We start from the raw sequence: 15,948 nt of genomic DNA, 5'->3' as shown, positions 1-15,948 counted from the left end.
TCATTTGGTGAACACTGCTTAGTAAGTCAGCTCAATGAATACAGTTTAGTAAGCCATTTGGTGAACACTGTTTAGTAAGTCAGCTTGGTGAACACTGTTCTGTATGTAAGTTAGCTTGGTGAACATTGGTTAGTAAGTCAGCTTGATGAATACTGTTTAGTAAGTCAGTTGGTGAACACTGTTTTAGTAAGTCGGTGAACATTGTTTAGTAAGTCAACTTGGTGAACACTGCTCTGTACGTAAGTAATTCAGCTCTGTGAACAGTGTTTAGTAAGCTATTTGGATGAACTCCGTTTAGTAAGGCAGTTGGATGAACACTGTTTGGTAAGCCAGTTGGATGAACATTGTTTAGCAAGTCAGTTCAATGAACGCTATTTAGTAAGTTAGCTTGATGACCACTGTTTTGTAAGTCATTTGGTGAACACTGCTTAGTAAGTCAGCTTGATAAATACAGTATAGTAAGTCAGTTTGGTGAACACTGCTCAGTACGTAAGTCAGCTTGGTGAACATTGCTTAGTAAGTCAGCTTGATGAATACTGTTTAGTAAGTCAGTTTGTGAACACTGTTTAGTAAGTCAGTTGGTGAACACTGTTTAATAAGTCAAATTGGTGAACACTGTTTAGTAAGTTGACTTTGTGAACACTGCTCTGTAAGTCAGCTTGGTGAAAACTCGGTTTGATAAAATCAACTACAGCAATCTTTTATCTTTATTTTCTGCAGACATTGTAAAGACAGCTTTATTGCTGAATGGGCACAATAAAGACAGCTTTATTGCACCAAGGATTGAAAAAAGAATTGATGGAGCAAAGGCAAGGCTTAAAATGAACACTTGGTATATATGTATGTAAATATATATGTATGTATTTGCAACATGATTTGACATCAATTCCGTAGTGATTGTACTTGTAGTATCATGGCTTCCTCTGGCTGAATTTAAAGAAATCAGTTAAGTGACACAGTCATGTGAATTGTTCAGGAATCTGAATTTATTGACTCCTTAGATTTGTGACTAGGAATTAGCAGCCATAAACAATATTGTAACAGTATTGTACAAAAATAGCAAGAGGCCCAAGTGGACTTGCACCTAGCTTACAAAACTCTGTAACATTGCACTAACTTTATGTTGTAATTTTCAAACACAACCCAAGTTAAACTATCATGATCTGTCATCTTGTATTAATTTTCCGTATCTTACCATAGTCTACTTAAGACTATTTCTAATGAAAAATGTATTATTAATATGTATAGTGCATAATTAAAGTCATTCCAACATTTATCTGAAAAAGTTTGGAAGAAAGTTAATACGTTTAAGAATTTTAAATATAGACTGGATCACTATTCCTTGGATACAGTGCGTAAATCTGTTATACTTACCATCTTTGACTATGCTGATTGTATCTGGGATAATTGTAATATGTAAGAAAAAGAATCAATGGAAAGAATAAATTTGGAGGCTGTGAGAATAGTAACAAGTGCTACCAAAAGTGTGACTAACATTATAACACAAGGAAAAGTGCAATACCCTGTATCATTGATGCTATAAGCACAGATTAATTCATTTGGTTAGAATGTACCATGGTTTTGCTCCACATTACACACAAGATATAATTCAGCCTCTTGGTAACAATCGTACCTACACCACTCGATCATCTAATACTATTTGACTTCCATTGTGTCAAAAAACACTTTATCAAAAATTATTTCTGCCTTCCACAATTCAACTGGGAATGTGTCACTGACTGAAATAATTAGTAACCCATCCATTCAAATTTTTTAAACTTACCTGAATCAGAGCAAGCTTAAAATTCCTTTGTATTATTTTGTTACTGACTGGGTGGAGCAAGTTCAGCCTGCACAATTGAGAACCAAATGCATTGGCTTAAACAATGGTTTATTCCTAAATCATGTTTCTAACAATAGGTATTGCACTTTGGATATGTAGAAACCTCTGAATACTTTCAGTTAGAATGTCAAAAATTAGACAACTCTTATACATTGTCTCTCATCACATTACCAATCTGACTTAAAATCAAGACATTACCAATCCGACTTAAAATCAAGACATTACCAATCTGACTTAAAATCAAGACATTATTATCTACAATCTGATGTATTCTGATGAAACAATTATGCAAATATTTATGGCAGCACGAACCTTCATCACATTATCAAAACAACTTTCATGTTAACACTCAAGTCACAAACATACAAGTGTATTATGTCTTTTTTAACCATTAAATGATCTTTGAAACATTACATATACTAGAACTGACTAAGTATACTTTTATATTTGTGTATGATTTATCCACTTTAAATGGGTAGACAATTATTGTTCACATTTCTCTATAATAAGGAAGACATTTTTCAACAATCTTCCAGTGTTCTAATGAATTCCCATACAGAATATATTGTTATAAATCATACATAAAAATGTTTTCTTAAATAAATTCTGTAAAAAAAACTAAAATCATTTAATATTGGTATCTTTATCATGTTTTTATGATGAGAAATATAATCATACACCACTAAGACACTGATGGTACAGTAAAACCTATCTTGAAAACACCACTGTTATGAGACAACACCTAATTGTGAAGTCAACCAAAATGTGTGATCTAGTACAAATCAGATTAAATATTGCGGATTGCTGTGTCACAGTGAAAGCTGTGCATGTTGAAATTAATGTACTGCACAGTTATTTTTGTTGTTGCACCCAATATCTTTTTTTTCTACCTGACCACCATTGTAAAATTCATAGCAATCAATAATATTGTCTGTAGTTTTTCATGACATTTAAGTGCAGATATTCAACAATCAAGATTGAATCGAGTATGGTTAAACTATATTAGTATTAAATTTTAGAACAACAATGAATATTTAATTTAATTGAGTAAATGCACCAATATAACTAAATTGATGAACACTTAAGAGTGGTAAGAAACTCGGGCTATCAGAGGTAAGATCACCTCATTATTATGCATAAATCTCACTAACAATCAGACTGATGTCCGGTTAAGTAAAAATTCCCCATGGACATTTTTATGAAGCTGAAATAATTGGATGCAAGATCACATTACGAATATGGATTTGCGTTAAAGGAAAACAAAATTAAATCGGATGCTGGATTACGTCATGAATATGTATCCACCTCACAGAAAATAACATCCATTAGACATCTTGATGAGCCAAGCCTAATATTTTTTTTTAATCGGATGTGATTTCTAGAGAGTAGCAAGGATAGCCAATCAGATGTAGATTCTAGATTAGCAAGATAGCCAATCAGATGTGGTTTCTAGAGAGTAGCAAGGATAGCCAATCAGATCTAGTTTCCAGAGAGTAGCAAGACAGCCAATCAAATGTGGTTTCTAGGTTAGTAACGAGATGACTAATCAGATGCATAATACCTCCTTAATATGTATTAATCTTGCTCATTATGGAATTTTATATTGTAATGCCTTAAGCATATATTTCAAGTTTGATAAATATTGGATCGGAAATAATGCCTCAATAGTATAAAAGGAGCTCAACGAATCGAATGCAAGATCACTTCAATAACATGCATGGATCACAGTCATTATTGAATTTATACAATCTTGATTATGTGAGCATATATTACATAGACCGAGTGGTCTAAAGCGCTCACCGTTCCGGATCACTGCCATCTCACCTCTGTCTGCGTGTGTTCGAGTCCAAGGCTCGGTTAGCGTGGGTACGTGGGAAAGCCTGCCAGTAGCTTCTCGTGGGTCGGTGGTTCTTCCCTGGGTTTTCCAGGGTTCTTCCTCCACCAGTTATACTGGCCGCCATGTATAGCCTATCTTGTGCTGAAAAATGGCGTTAAACCCTAGAACAACAACAACAATAACAACAATATATTACAAGGTCCAAATTATATCAGAAATATTGGCTCCAGAGTGGTAACAAGGTCAAGCCAGTGCAAGATCACCTCATTAGATCTATACTACAAGGTCCAAATTATATCAGAAATATTGGCTCCAGAGTGGTAACAAGTTCAGTCAAGCCAATGCAAGATCACCTCATTAGATCTATTCATTATCTTTTTAGGCAAAGATCCTGCTCAGCATCAAACCTGATCCAAAAATCAAGATGATACATTAAAAAAAATAGCCCTATTGGAGGAAGTCATTTATGTGTACTCACAGGCCAACGAGGGGGTGGGGTGTAGGGGTAGCAACCAGGGCTATATCCCCCAGGCCCTAGCATGTAAGGGGGCCCAGGCTGAACAACACTTTTTAATTTTATAAAAGAAAATTTTTGTTTGAACAAGAACTAGGAGTGGCCCAGGTGTTTCTTACCCAAGGATCCATTATCACTCTCTACGGCCCTGTGTACTCACAACAATTGCCTAAATGAATGTTAAACTCTACTTCATATCTTAATTACTGTTTGAGATACCTTATAATTTAATAAAACTTGTTAAAAACTTTTTATCTGACAAAAGGTTTTGCTTTTTTGAGATCAGACTTGTACCATTCTTTTTAAGTATTCTTGTCACTAAAAATTAAGTTAATAGTATAACTGGTCCATATTTTAATTGATGATCTAATTAATGAAATATGACAAAATTTTCAATGGTAAAACATTTCAACAATTTATTTAATGGTTACAAAGTCATGGGTTAAGTTCTATATTTGGTAATGCTATTTACCAGGCAAACCATTCACATTAAGAGTATTACAAATTGCATACAAAATGAAATAATTTGATCAATTATATTTGTACAATTTTAAAACTCACATAGGGATATGAAAACGTATTTGGAAGTACAAACAATTATAAATCTCAGATAGGGATATGAGAACACCTTTGGAAACATATTTTTTCAAACATCTGTGTGTCCCTGGGCTGTAGTATATGTTAGTGATGTCTATGCATTGGTATGCAGAAACAGTCAACCAGATTAAACCAGTAAATTTTTGCAGTATAAATTATTGTACAAGGATATGAGAACTTTTCTAGACAATGGTAGAACCATTCTATTTTCATATTACCATATGATCTAGTGTGAGGAATATTGCCAGCTAGCTGTATGTAAGAAATGGCACATTGCCTGGACTTGATGAGACCCATCCAACAGTTTAAATTATTAAAAAAAACATTGTAGATGCAAGCCGAGTTAAACTGGACCAAATAAAATATAAATAATGAAGTGTTGAAGTTACTATCTAATAAATTTGCACATTAAAGACCAGAGGCGGCATTAGGAGTAGGCGGGGCCTGGGGCCGACCATGACCGCGTGGGGCCAGAGTATCGGTATCTCGATTGGTATGCTACTGCAAACACTACTGAGACACTAGTTGAACGCAGTGTTTCAAGAAGCAGACTGAACTAAGTTGCTTTGCAGTGGCGTCACTCGGGTTGGTGTCACCCAGTGCGGTAGCTCATGGTGTCACCCCCATGGTCCTCCTTTTGTAACAGACCATACAGAATTCTTAGTAATGTCATTTTGGTGTCACCCCCTCTGATGGTGTCACCCAGTACAGTCCGCATCCCCCTAGCGACGCCACTGCTGTGCCTGCTAGTCATGTATTTAACTATGATCGGTTATCCGCTTATGAAATCCGACTAGACCGAGCAGTGTGTGCTCTGTAAAATTTGCAATTTTTCATTTTGGTGTCACCCCTCTGAGATGGTGTCACCTGGTGCGGTCCGCACCCCCCCCCCCCCCAGCGACGCCACTGTTGCTTTGGTATCTATAGGCTATCCGGGTACCTGGACAGGAATGACCATAGACTAGAGATAGACGGGACATCGCCAGCCTAGCCCAACGGCTCCCGCGCAACCCTGCGAAAATTTGAAAAAATGAGATCCAAGTTATCTGACAGCCGTTGCCCGCTAGTGGCGTTGAGAAAATGTCTGCATCTGTGCTGCCACCTGTTAATTGCGTGACTAAGTTGACTTAACAACTTTGCGTGCATTACGTGCGGCCTGTATTAGCGTTTCCAATTTACCGGAGAATATAGCTTGACAAACTCATAAGGGCGACCTTAGGCCTGAAGAGCAGGGCCCCCTCAAGAGCGGGGCCTGGGGCGGTCGACCCACTTGCCACCCCCAAACGCTGTTCATGTTAGAGACAATGCTTGACGAGGATCAAATAAAATGGGGGAGAACAGGAAGATAAATTTTAAGTAGAGCAAATAGGAGATGACGGTATTTAAGCAGAAATTATTGAATAAAACAAGTATATTCCTTGTTGATGCAAGCTATGTTATTAAAATCAACTGTCGGACATTAAACGACAAAACCTGGACAAAGCGAAATGGCAACGCCTGACCAACATAAAAACAACTGTTGTATCCCTCTAACGTTATTTTGCTATGGTTTATACTCCGCCAGAAATAATATTCAATTTTGTACGTTTTATAAATATCTGAGATCAAGAGCATAATGTCTGTCAGTGAACTTAAGCATAAGCTTGGTTGCCAAGGATACTTGGACACAGTTGAATGGCTATAGCATGTTACTGCTGAAATTGCTTGATTTTAAAATATAGCCATACATCCTCGAACTGCGAGAGAGAGAGATTTTGGGAAACAACCGATACGGCCAACAATTTGGAACAACGAAATTACTTCCCTTAGAGCAATAATAAAAGAAATCCGCTCACTGGCCGAGCCCCTTAGAAATAATGACTGCTGAGTAACCTACATCACAGCGCTGTAGCACAGGCTAGAAGTATTTTTAAACCTCATCTTTCCTGATTCTTGGTTTGAAATAATAATCAGATGGATTTGTAATCATTCTTCATTACGCGCTATGTTAATATTTGTAACTACTTACCAGTGAAATTATTTAGTGTACAGTTTCTCTCAGCCCATTTAAGTTAGGGCCATATTGTGTTTGATTTGTGTGATTTGGATTTTTAACGTAGCTTTAACAAGTTTTCAGTCATATCACTACGATGTCTGCAGTGTGGCAGTTCAAAGTCGTGCCTAGCACTGAGGCATCATGCCGAAGACATAAAGCATGATGTCCCACCCAGACACACCAGTCCGACCAGTCCTAACACTAACCTCTTCATGCTGAGCGCCAAGCAAGGCAGCTATTAGTACCATTTTTATAAGTCTTTGGTATGACTCGACCGGGGATCAAACCCACGACCTCCCGCATCCGAAGCGGACGCTCTAACCACTTGATCACCGGAGCGGTTGGACCATATTGACTTCTGTTTGTAGATAACCATGTGCAGATGATATTGGTATTAATACAGAATAATCATCGCAATACATTATCTTCGTATTAGTACAATTTATTTATTTATTTATTTATTTACAAATAAGCAGGGGGCCCCAAGTGGCCGAGTGGTCTAAAGCGCTCTTCGTTACGGATCACTGCCATCTCACCTCTGTCTGCGTGGGTTCGAGTCTAGGATTCGGCCAATGTGGGTATGTGAGAAAGCTTGCAAGTAGCTTCTCGTGGGTCGGTGGTTCTTCCCAGGGTTTTCCCGGGTTCTTCCTCCACCATTAATACTGGCCGCCATGCATAGCCTATCGTGTGCTGAAAAATGGCGTTAAACCCTACAACAACAACAACAACAACAAATAAGCAACGAATACTATTGCACATACACTATTTAGAATTGCTCAAATCCTTGGTCGACTATTCACACAGGGCTATATTCATGTGAAGAGAATGGTTTCTAATTCAGAAGCAGAACGGATTAGAGTTACAATTATCATAAAATAATTAATGATTAACGGTAAAATACCTCACAGAGTCCAATACAATTTTGTACAGCTCTTACTCTTAATTGAATTTATGTTTGTGAGTGTGTGCGATTCAAGGTCTTAAGCTATGTACCAGTGAGAAGCAAAACAACCAACAGGTTTAGTAAAATCAACGAATAATTTATTTCCATGGATTAACAAAATGAAAACTGAAAAGCCACTGAGAGTATTGTTGAATTAAATCCCAATAATAAATGTAGAGAAGTTATGAAAAATCGGAGACCTATTACTTTCTTAAATATTTTCTATAAAATAACCTCATCAGTAATAGCTAGCAGAATTTTAAAAAATGTTTGCCAAAATTAATACATGAAAGTCGAAAAAGGCTTTATGAAAGGTAGGTAAATGAGGAAGTCAGACTGATATATGATATGATGTACATATTTTACAAAAAAGAATCATATGAATAGTATCATTTTACAGGTTGATTTTGAGAACGATTTTGACTGTGTCTCTTGGAAATATATACAGGCAGTGGTTTCTTTCTTAAATTTCTGTGAAAGTATGTGTGATTCTAAATGGATTTGCATCGCAGTTTTAAATATAATTTTTTTTTATTGTACATGGTTATCGTCAAAATGATCCACTATCTTCTTATTGGTTTTATTAGTAGCAGAAATGTTAGGAATTATGGTTCGGAACAGTAATGATGTTAAAGGCATATTCATCAATAGATATGAAAATAAACTGGCACAATATGCTGATGACAAATTGCTCATTTTAGATGGATCGGAGAACTGTTTGTATGCCTTGGTACGAATATTAGTCGTATTTGCATCAATGTCGGGGCCCCGAGTGGCCGAGTGGTCTAAAGCGCTCTCCGTTACGGATCACTGCCATCTGACCTCTGTCTGCGTGGGTTCGAGTCTCGGATTCAGCCAAGGTGGGTATGTGAGAAAGCTTGTCAGTAGCTTCTTGTGGGTCGGTGGTTCTTTCCGGTGGTTTTCCCGGGTTCTTCCTCCACCATTAATACTGGCCGCCATGTATTGCCTATCTTGTGCTGAAAAATGGCGTTAAACCCTACAACAACAACAGCAACAGCATCAATGTCGGATCAAAAAATCAATATCAACAAAACGAACGTTATAGAATTAAAGAGTTAACAGACTGTGTTCAAACGTATGATTTAATAGGGTTTCAAATTTCTCTCTATCCGTGAATACAGACGACACGGTGGAAATTAATTTTGAAAACAAAATTTAAGATGTACAAAAACTGTTGGGGAAATGGAATCGAAGAAAATTAACAATACATGGGAGAAAAAAATTGTTGTTCTAAAATGACCTTATCTTAACTGACACATTTTTGTTATTTATGTTACCAAATCCAATAACAAGTGTTCTAAAACGAATCGAAACATATTTTTCTTCTTAATTTATGTAGAATAACGGACTTGATAAAATAGGTAGAATAGCACTTATCAATAAACTAGAAAAAGGTGGATTGAGCATAACAAAATCTTGATCTTTTATGAAATCTTTAAAAATATTTTGGGTAAAGCGTTTGGTGACTGATCATTCTGAATGGCAAAATATAATAGACTTCTTTCTTAATAAATACGATTTTACACTTTTTTTTAATTAAATGATTTGCAAATATCGAGATTATCCAAAAATATTTTTAACCATTTGTTTTGGAAGGATCTTCTTTTAGCATGGGAAGAATTTATGAAAATAGAAAAAGATAAAAACTTCCTTGAAATTTCACAGGTGGGTGTCTGGAAAAATATAAATATAACGATTAAAAACAGACCAGTTTTGTATCGATGGTGGCTGTCGAAAGGAGTAAAACTGATATTTCATTTCTTGCATCTGGAGGGTTTAAACATATCGTATAAAGGGTTTTGTGATCTGTATGATTTTTCAACCCTGATTACACAATACTATGGTGCAATAAGTGCAATCAGACTATCATTAAAAATATTAAATTTTCAAAATGAGAAAAAAGATCACCACTCTTTATTCCCGAAGAATAATGAAGTTCTATTCAGGAATAACATAGCATAGAGAAAGATACAATAGTTTGATAAAGTCATTATTACTGTGTCTCACAGTTCAAGAAACGTTTTTTTTAAAAAAAATCAAAATTCCTAAAGACAAAGATTGGTGGAATAAGATATATTCGATTCCGTATAAAAATTACTTTGGGTACCAAATTATTAAGGTGGCTCCAGTTCAGAATTAACCATAACTTATTGACTTCAAATGGGGATTTTATTTATTCAGAATTTGTTTTGTAGCCGATAAACGATGTTCTTTCTTTGATAGTGAGGAGGAAACGATGAAATAATTATTCCTCAACTGTACTGTTGTGAAATATTTTTTGGGGGGGAGGGGTTGGGTTGTACATTTTTGTATAACTGAGATTGGTGTGAATTTCGAGATTTCTTAAATTCTTTTTTTTATTTGGAGATTTAAATGAGTCTTGCTATTCAAATGTTGCAAATCTAGTATTATTACTTGCAAACTATATAATATTTAGATCGAAATTTCAACCCACCCACCCAACAAACAAACTTTTAATTTGATATTTCATGTTAAATTTTAAGCTAACAAGTATGACGAGGGAGATCCAAAAGTAAAAAACTTATTTACCAAAAAGAATCATGAAATTTTTTTTGTTTCTTTTAGGGAATAGTGTAGTGGCTATGAAAGTAGAATAACGTGATCACTGAATGAAGTGTTGACTCTGAGATCTCTTACGTGTATACAGTTTAGGTAAACAGATATATGCATATGTATGTGTGTATATATAAATATGTGTATGCGTATATGAATATTATTCTTTGTACATGAGTATGACTGTATACACATGCTCTCACTGTTATTTTTGTACAAATGCTAATATTTTCATATATGTTAATATATTGAAATTATTAATGCAAACTAGTTCAATTTCAATTCATTAGTTTCTTCTTTATGACATTATTTCCTTTTATCTCCCCCTTGCTTGTGTTGTGTTTGAAATAATATACCTAGATACATGTATTATATTTATGTATTATTTACCTATATGTCAATAAAAAAAATGAAAAAAGTTTATGAATTTGTCCTTGGACAAGTTAGCGAAATATCTGACGGCGGAAAACTTCAAAAGCATTCGTCGATACTGTCCAACCAATACAGAACTACTGACACAAAAAAGGTGTGTATCCATACAAGTACATCAAGAAAATCAATTGCCACCGATCGAAGTGTTTTATTCCTCGATGTCACATGAAGGTATTTGAGAAAATGATTACGAACACGCAAAGTTTAGACCGCATTCAAGTGCAAAACCTTGGCGACTATCACGATCTGTATCTACTCACTAATGCGTTCGTGATCGCTGGTATATTTGAGAAATTGTGTGATACTGCAATGCACGTATACAAGCTAGGTCCAGTGCATTACATTTTATCACTGATTACGGCTAGGGATGCCTTGCTGCCCAAAACGAACATCGAGCTGGAATTACTCAATAACACAGATCAGCATCTCTTTATCCGGAGATTACTTAGTGGCGGAATATCGATGTCAAGTCACAGATAAGCCATTGCCAACAATTCAAATGTGAACGAGTATGACCCCGCTGACCCCAACAGTAACATCATGTATCTAGTGCAAATAACCTTTATGATCGGCAATGATGTAATCATTTTCTTTTGGTGAATTGTAGTTGATCTCTCCTGTGCACATTAATCTAAAAAAACACGCAAAATCACTTCAACAGTAACCATGGATACTTCTTTGAAGTTGATTCGAAATATCCTGGGCATTTACACGAGGTTAATACAATTATCTTCTGACACCAGACACGCTATCGATGCCCGCTTCATAGTTAACCCTGTATCAGTCATCTTCCCTAGCCAAGGTTCCGATATGACAACCCTATCTACACCTTGGCGGATCGAACACATATGTTGGCGCTTTGTCCTTGCGACATCTGTTGGATTTTATCAAGTGCCTCTCTTAGTTTGTAATGCCAACCAACCTCGGCCTAAAATGTTGGAAGTAATTGATCTAAAAAGGATACTTTGTAAGTTTAACATGGAAAGTATGACTATATACCACTGGGAAGCCATTACAGGTCTATTTGAGTGAAATGTATTTGTACAAACACCGTCTGGCAATGGAAGATTGCTTATTTATCAGTCCATTCAAGTTGTGTGCTACATTTGTCTGGATCATGTAGGAACAGTAATCAAATTTGAACAACTTAACATTGATTGGATGCGTCGGCTTGCCTCTGCATCCAATGAAATTCACAGATCCGAAACAAAGAAATATTGGCTCGATCGTCGATGGGTTCGGACGCAAATACACTGAATGCACCAAACTGGTATTAAGTTTTCGGACAAAACACAACTATGTACTGCAAGTGCGAAATCTGCAATTGTACATGCGATTGGGTATGCGTGTAACCAAAATCCATCGAATGCTTGTATTTCGTCGGCACGCTTGGATGGACCCGTACATTCAGACAGTTGTATATCGATGCACTGAAGTGAGTTTATCCCCGCTACCAAGCAATGGTTACTCCCCAATGAAATAAACACTTAAGTCTTCAGTCATCGTGCTGTTGCGGCTGATACTTGTTAACGTGTCAACACAAATCCTGGTGGCAGATCGATATTTGCTGGAACGACCTGCAATTCCTCTCACACAAAAACACAGCTGTGAGGCTTTGATCCGCCAGGTGATGATGGCCTCAGTCGGTAACGTGTTGGTTGTCTTGGAGTATCAATCCGTTCCAAAATCGTGAATACGTCGAGGGACGATACTGGGTCATTTGCACGGCGTTGTTGTCCACCTTCTAACTCTCCCAGTGCACATAAATACTGAACAAATTTGACTCCATGCATTTGTAATGGTGCTGGCTGTGAAATCATTTTATCAGTAGTAGTAATGGTTTTTGTTGAATCGTATTGCCTTCTTTTAATTCAGCCATGCGTGCGCGTGAATTCACTGTTCAATGCTGCTATGACCAGTGACAGTCGTGTTACCCAATCCTGAATCCGCTTTGGCCTCATGAACAATAACTGCGCGTCCTGATAACCGAATAACTGCTCTGCAAGTGTGCGATTAAATCGTTCCACAATAGTTTGGTCACGTTGTACATTGACATGTCCAACACGTATTAACACATGGTGTTTGGTCACCATCACTGCCACAGATACGAGAAATTCTTTGCCATGATCCACTTTTAACAATCGTGGCCATGTGCGTGGCCCGCGTTCATAAATACGCTCGTGTGCATCTGCGACACTTACAGAATCTTTTTTACGTCAACGGTTCACCTTCTTTTTCTACTGGCCACATCAACACTGGTTAGCACATACTTGTATATGTGTAATTTACCTTGTGGAAGAAATAACAAGTCAGCCTAATGAACTTCATTTGGTGTTTGAACATCTAACAAACTCAGCGAAATCTTTATTGGTGCTGGTAAATACATTTGCCACAGTTCTTGTTTAGCCTACCATGCTCGAACAATCCCACGAGTGACCTTTGTCGCACTTGCTAACTGTTCCACGACGGCTTCGTCTCTCTAATTCCCACGCAGACTGTAGTATATTTTGATTAATTTACGGATTTGTGTGTGTAAATTGTTTGTTTATCTGTATAATAATTTCATTTTTGTTTTAATGAGTGCATCTAAGTGCAATCTTGGCTTTCATTCCTCCTATGATTACCCATCCTGCGAGTTGTTCTACCAGTGTTGGATTAATCCCATTTAAGTCATTAACCAGATCCACGTCGGCGCATTGACGTAAACAGATATTATTGGATGCTTTATAAGCATCAGCGTGGTTAGTAAGTGCTTCATCGGGCTTTGGACGGTTGTTTGAATCAAGTTATATATCTAACCGTGTGCCAGACCCACAGTAATTGTATCCAGGAAGGCGTTTTTCACCCGGATGTTTGATGGGTCCCTGGTAACTTTGTAATTCACCGCCGCCGCCAACTGTTTATTAACCGGAACATTTAGTTCCATAAATATAACTGGAAGGTTTAATAAAAGCAAACTACATTGCTCTACATCGAGTACAAGTTCCAGTAATCTCTGCCCGTCCATTATGTGTTTGAACTCGAGGTGGATTTGCGTACGTGTTTTTGCGTGATATTATATACAATGTGAAACATGACTGAACTAATAAATACTCTATTATTCAAGGGCGTTACGTGAAATAAAATTCACAGATGCTATTGGTAAAAATAACTTTTTTCCGTTTTTGATTTTTCTACACATGCAACACCTAAACCGTCCAAATAGCCAAACGTACCAAGGATATCACAAAAGCCAAACGAGAAACTGCGTAGACGATTACGCGTTTTCCACAGGCGACTGAAGAAGTCAAAGAAGGCGTTGGTGACATTTCATAAACCGTTGGTGTACTAGCAAAGGGCACCCGTATACTTGATCAATACGTTAGAGAGGCAATTGCCAGGATACCAGATGTACCACCTGTGTACGAGACGCAGTTGCCAACACAACCTCAGTTCTTTAACGAAGAAGTTAGTGAGGCGATTTCAAAAATCATGTATTTATTACTCTTAACAGACCACCAACTGGAAAGCGTACATGATGAAAATGGCATCAACGACACGTGATAAATACATGGATAAGGAAGGTACTAAAATGGTATTCAGGGAGTTTACTGGAAAGAAACAAGCTACCGGTGATCAGGAATTTAGAAGAAAAAGAGAAGAAAAAAAAAACACAACAACAACGTATAATGCATTTACGGACAGAAGACTGATGAAGGTGAGCATCAGTCAAACTTCACAAGTTCGGATGTCTTTTTTATTTTTTAAAAATCAAACCGAAAATTTATATTTAGGCATTATGGGATTGCAAACCACAAGTAATGTTTACTTACCTCCCAACTTCAAGAGCTTTACAACGTACAAAACCATGCACCTCCGACAATGAAGATTTGATAAGGGAAATGTTCCAATAAGCGTCGGCAATATTTCGCTTTGCAAAATCACATATTAACACACTTTTTGAAGGAATTGTGCTTAGCTTAAAATTACTTCCAATGAGATGTATTAGATTGACTTCAGTAAGTCATGAAAATGAACAAAGTAATGGGGTCACGTGCTTGGAGCTAATTTGTTGCTCATAACATACAGACGTGATCTCAGAGTTGGTCGGCGTAGGGATAATATCCAGAATTAGATATTACATCGCCAGAGCGGAGAGTCGCTTATTTAACGACTGTGGCGCAGCGCGAAGTATCAGTGTGTGCCAAAAGATTTCATTTACTTTCAAATTTCCGAAAGATGCATTTCCACTGGTTAATTCAAAGGTCACCATAATATGACCGCCTAGCGGTCGCTGTCAGATCTTCCCGTAGGTCAGTAGATATCTGATTTTAGTCAGATTGCGAAGGTTCGAAGCTGAGTAAAAAGAAAAAAAAAATTCACACAGAGAACTAGTTTATTGATCGAAACTGCAGCTGCCAATGTGAGTTGCCTGGGTAGTATCTATCGGTATCCTATGCAACCAAATCTTGCTCCTGTCGGGCTGGTGCCCTAAGCACGATGTGTTTCGTGTGCTTAATGGGTAATCCGGCATTGGACGGTTCGCAGTACCACCAAAGAGGCCAGAGGCCGCAAAACTCCCACTCTTATACTACTCCACCACCACCATCTTCACGAAGTAACACTTCATGTCCGTTATCGTTTATTCTATCGTATAGGACTAAAGAATCTCATTTAAAGCATATGCCAACATGGTCATGTAGGTGCATGTGCTCAGATTAAGTTAAATATTAACTGTTCTAAAAAAAATAATTTAATAATCGCAATTTAAAGGTATATGTGTTAAAATTCTAGAAGAGCACACTCATTACTGGAATAGAACTGTATGACTTGTAATTTAAACGAATACTCAAAATCATACACAGCTGCACTGACCATTAAAATAAAAAGTTATATATATATATATATATATATATATATATATATATATATATATATATATATATATATATATATATATATATCATGACCGTTGCCCCACCCCAAAAAAAAAGAAAGAAAGAAAGAAACCAAAACCCTACAATAAAACAAGAAACCAGTAACATAACATGTGAACGGTCTAACTGTTCAACTAACTGATTTTTAAAATTATGCCATCTACCGCTCCACGCCTCATCCAAGCACCTGGAAAAAAATGTATTTTGTGTATCACGTTTTACATTTCATCGTGAAT

Source organism: Sinohyriopsis cumingii, chromosome 3 (assembly GCF_028554795.1).
Source record: "Sinohyriopsis cumingii isolate HCF-2022 chromosome 3, ASM2855479v2, whole genome shotgun sequence".
Lineage (NCBI taxonomy): Eukaryota > Metazoa > Mollusca > Bivalvia > Unionida > Unionidae > Sinohyriopsis > Sinohyriopsis cumingii.
The sequence above is the reverse complement of the archived record's forward strand: the minus strand, read 5'-3'. Positions refer to the sequence as shown.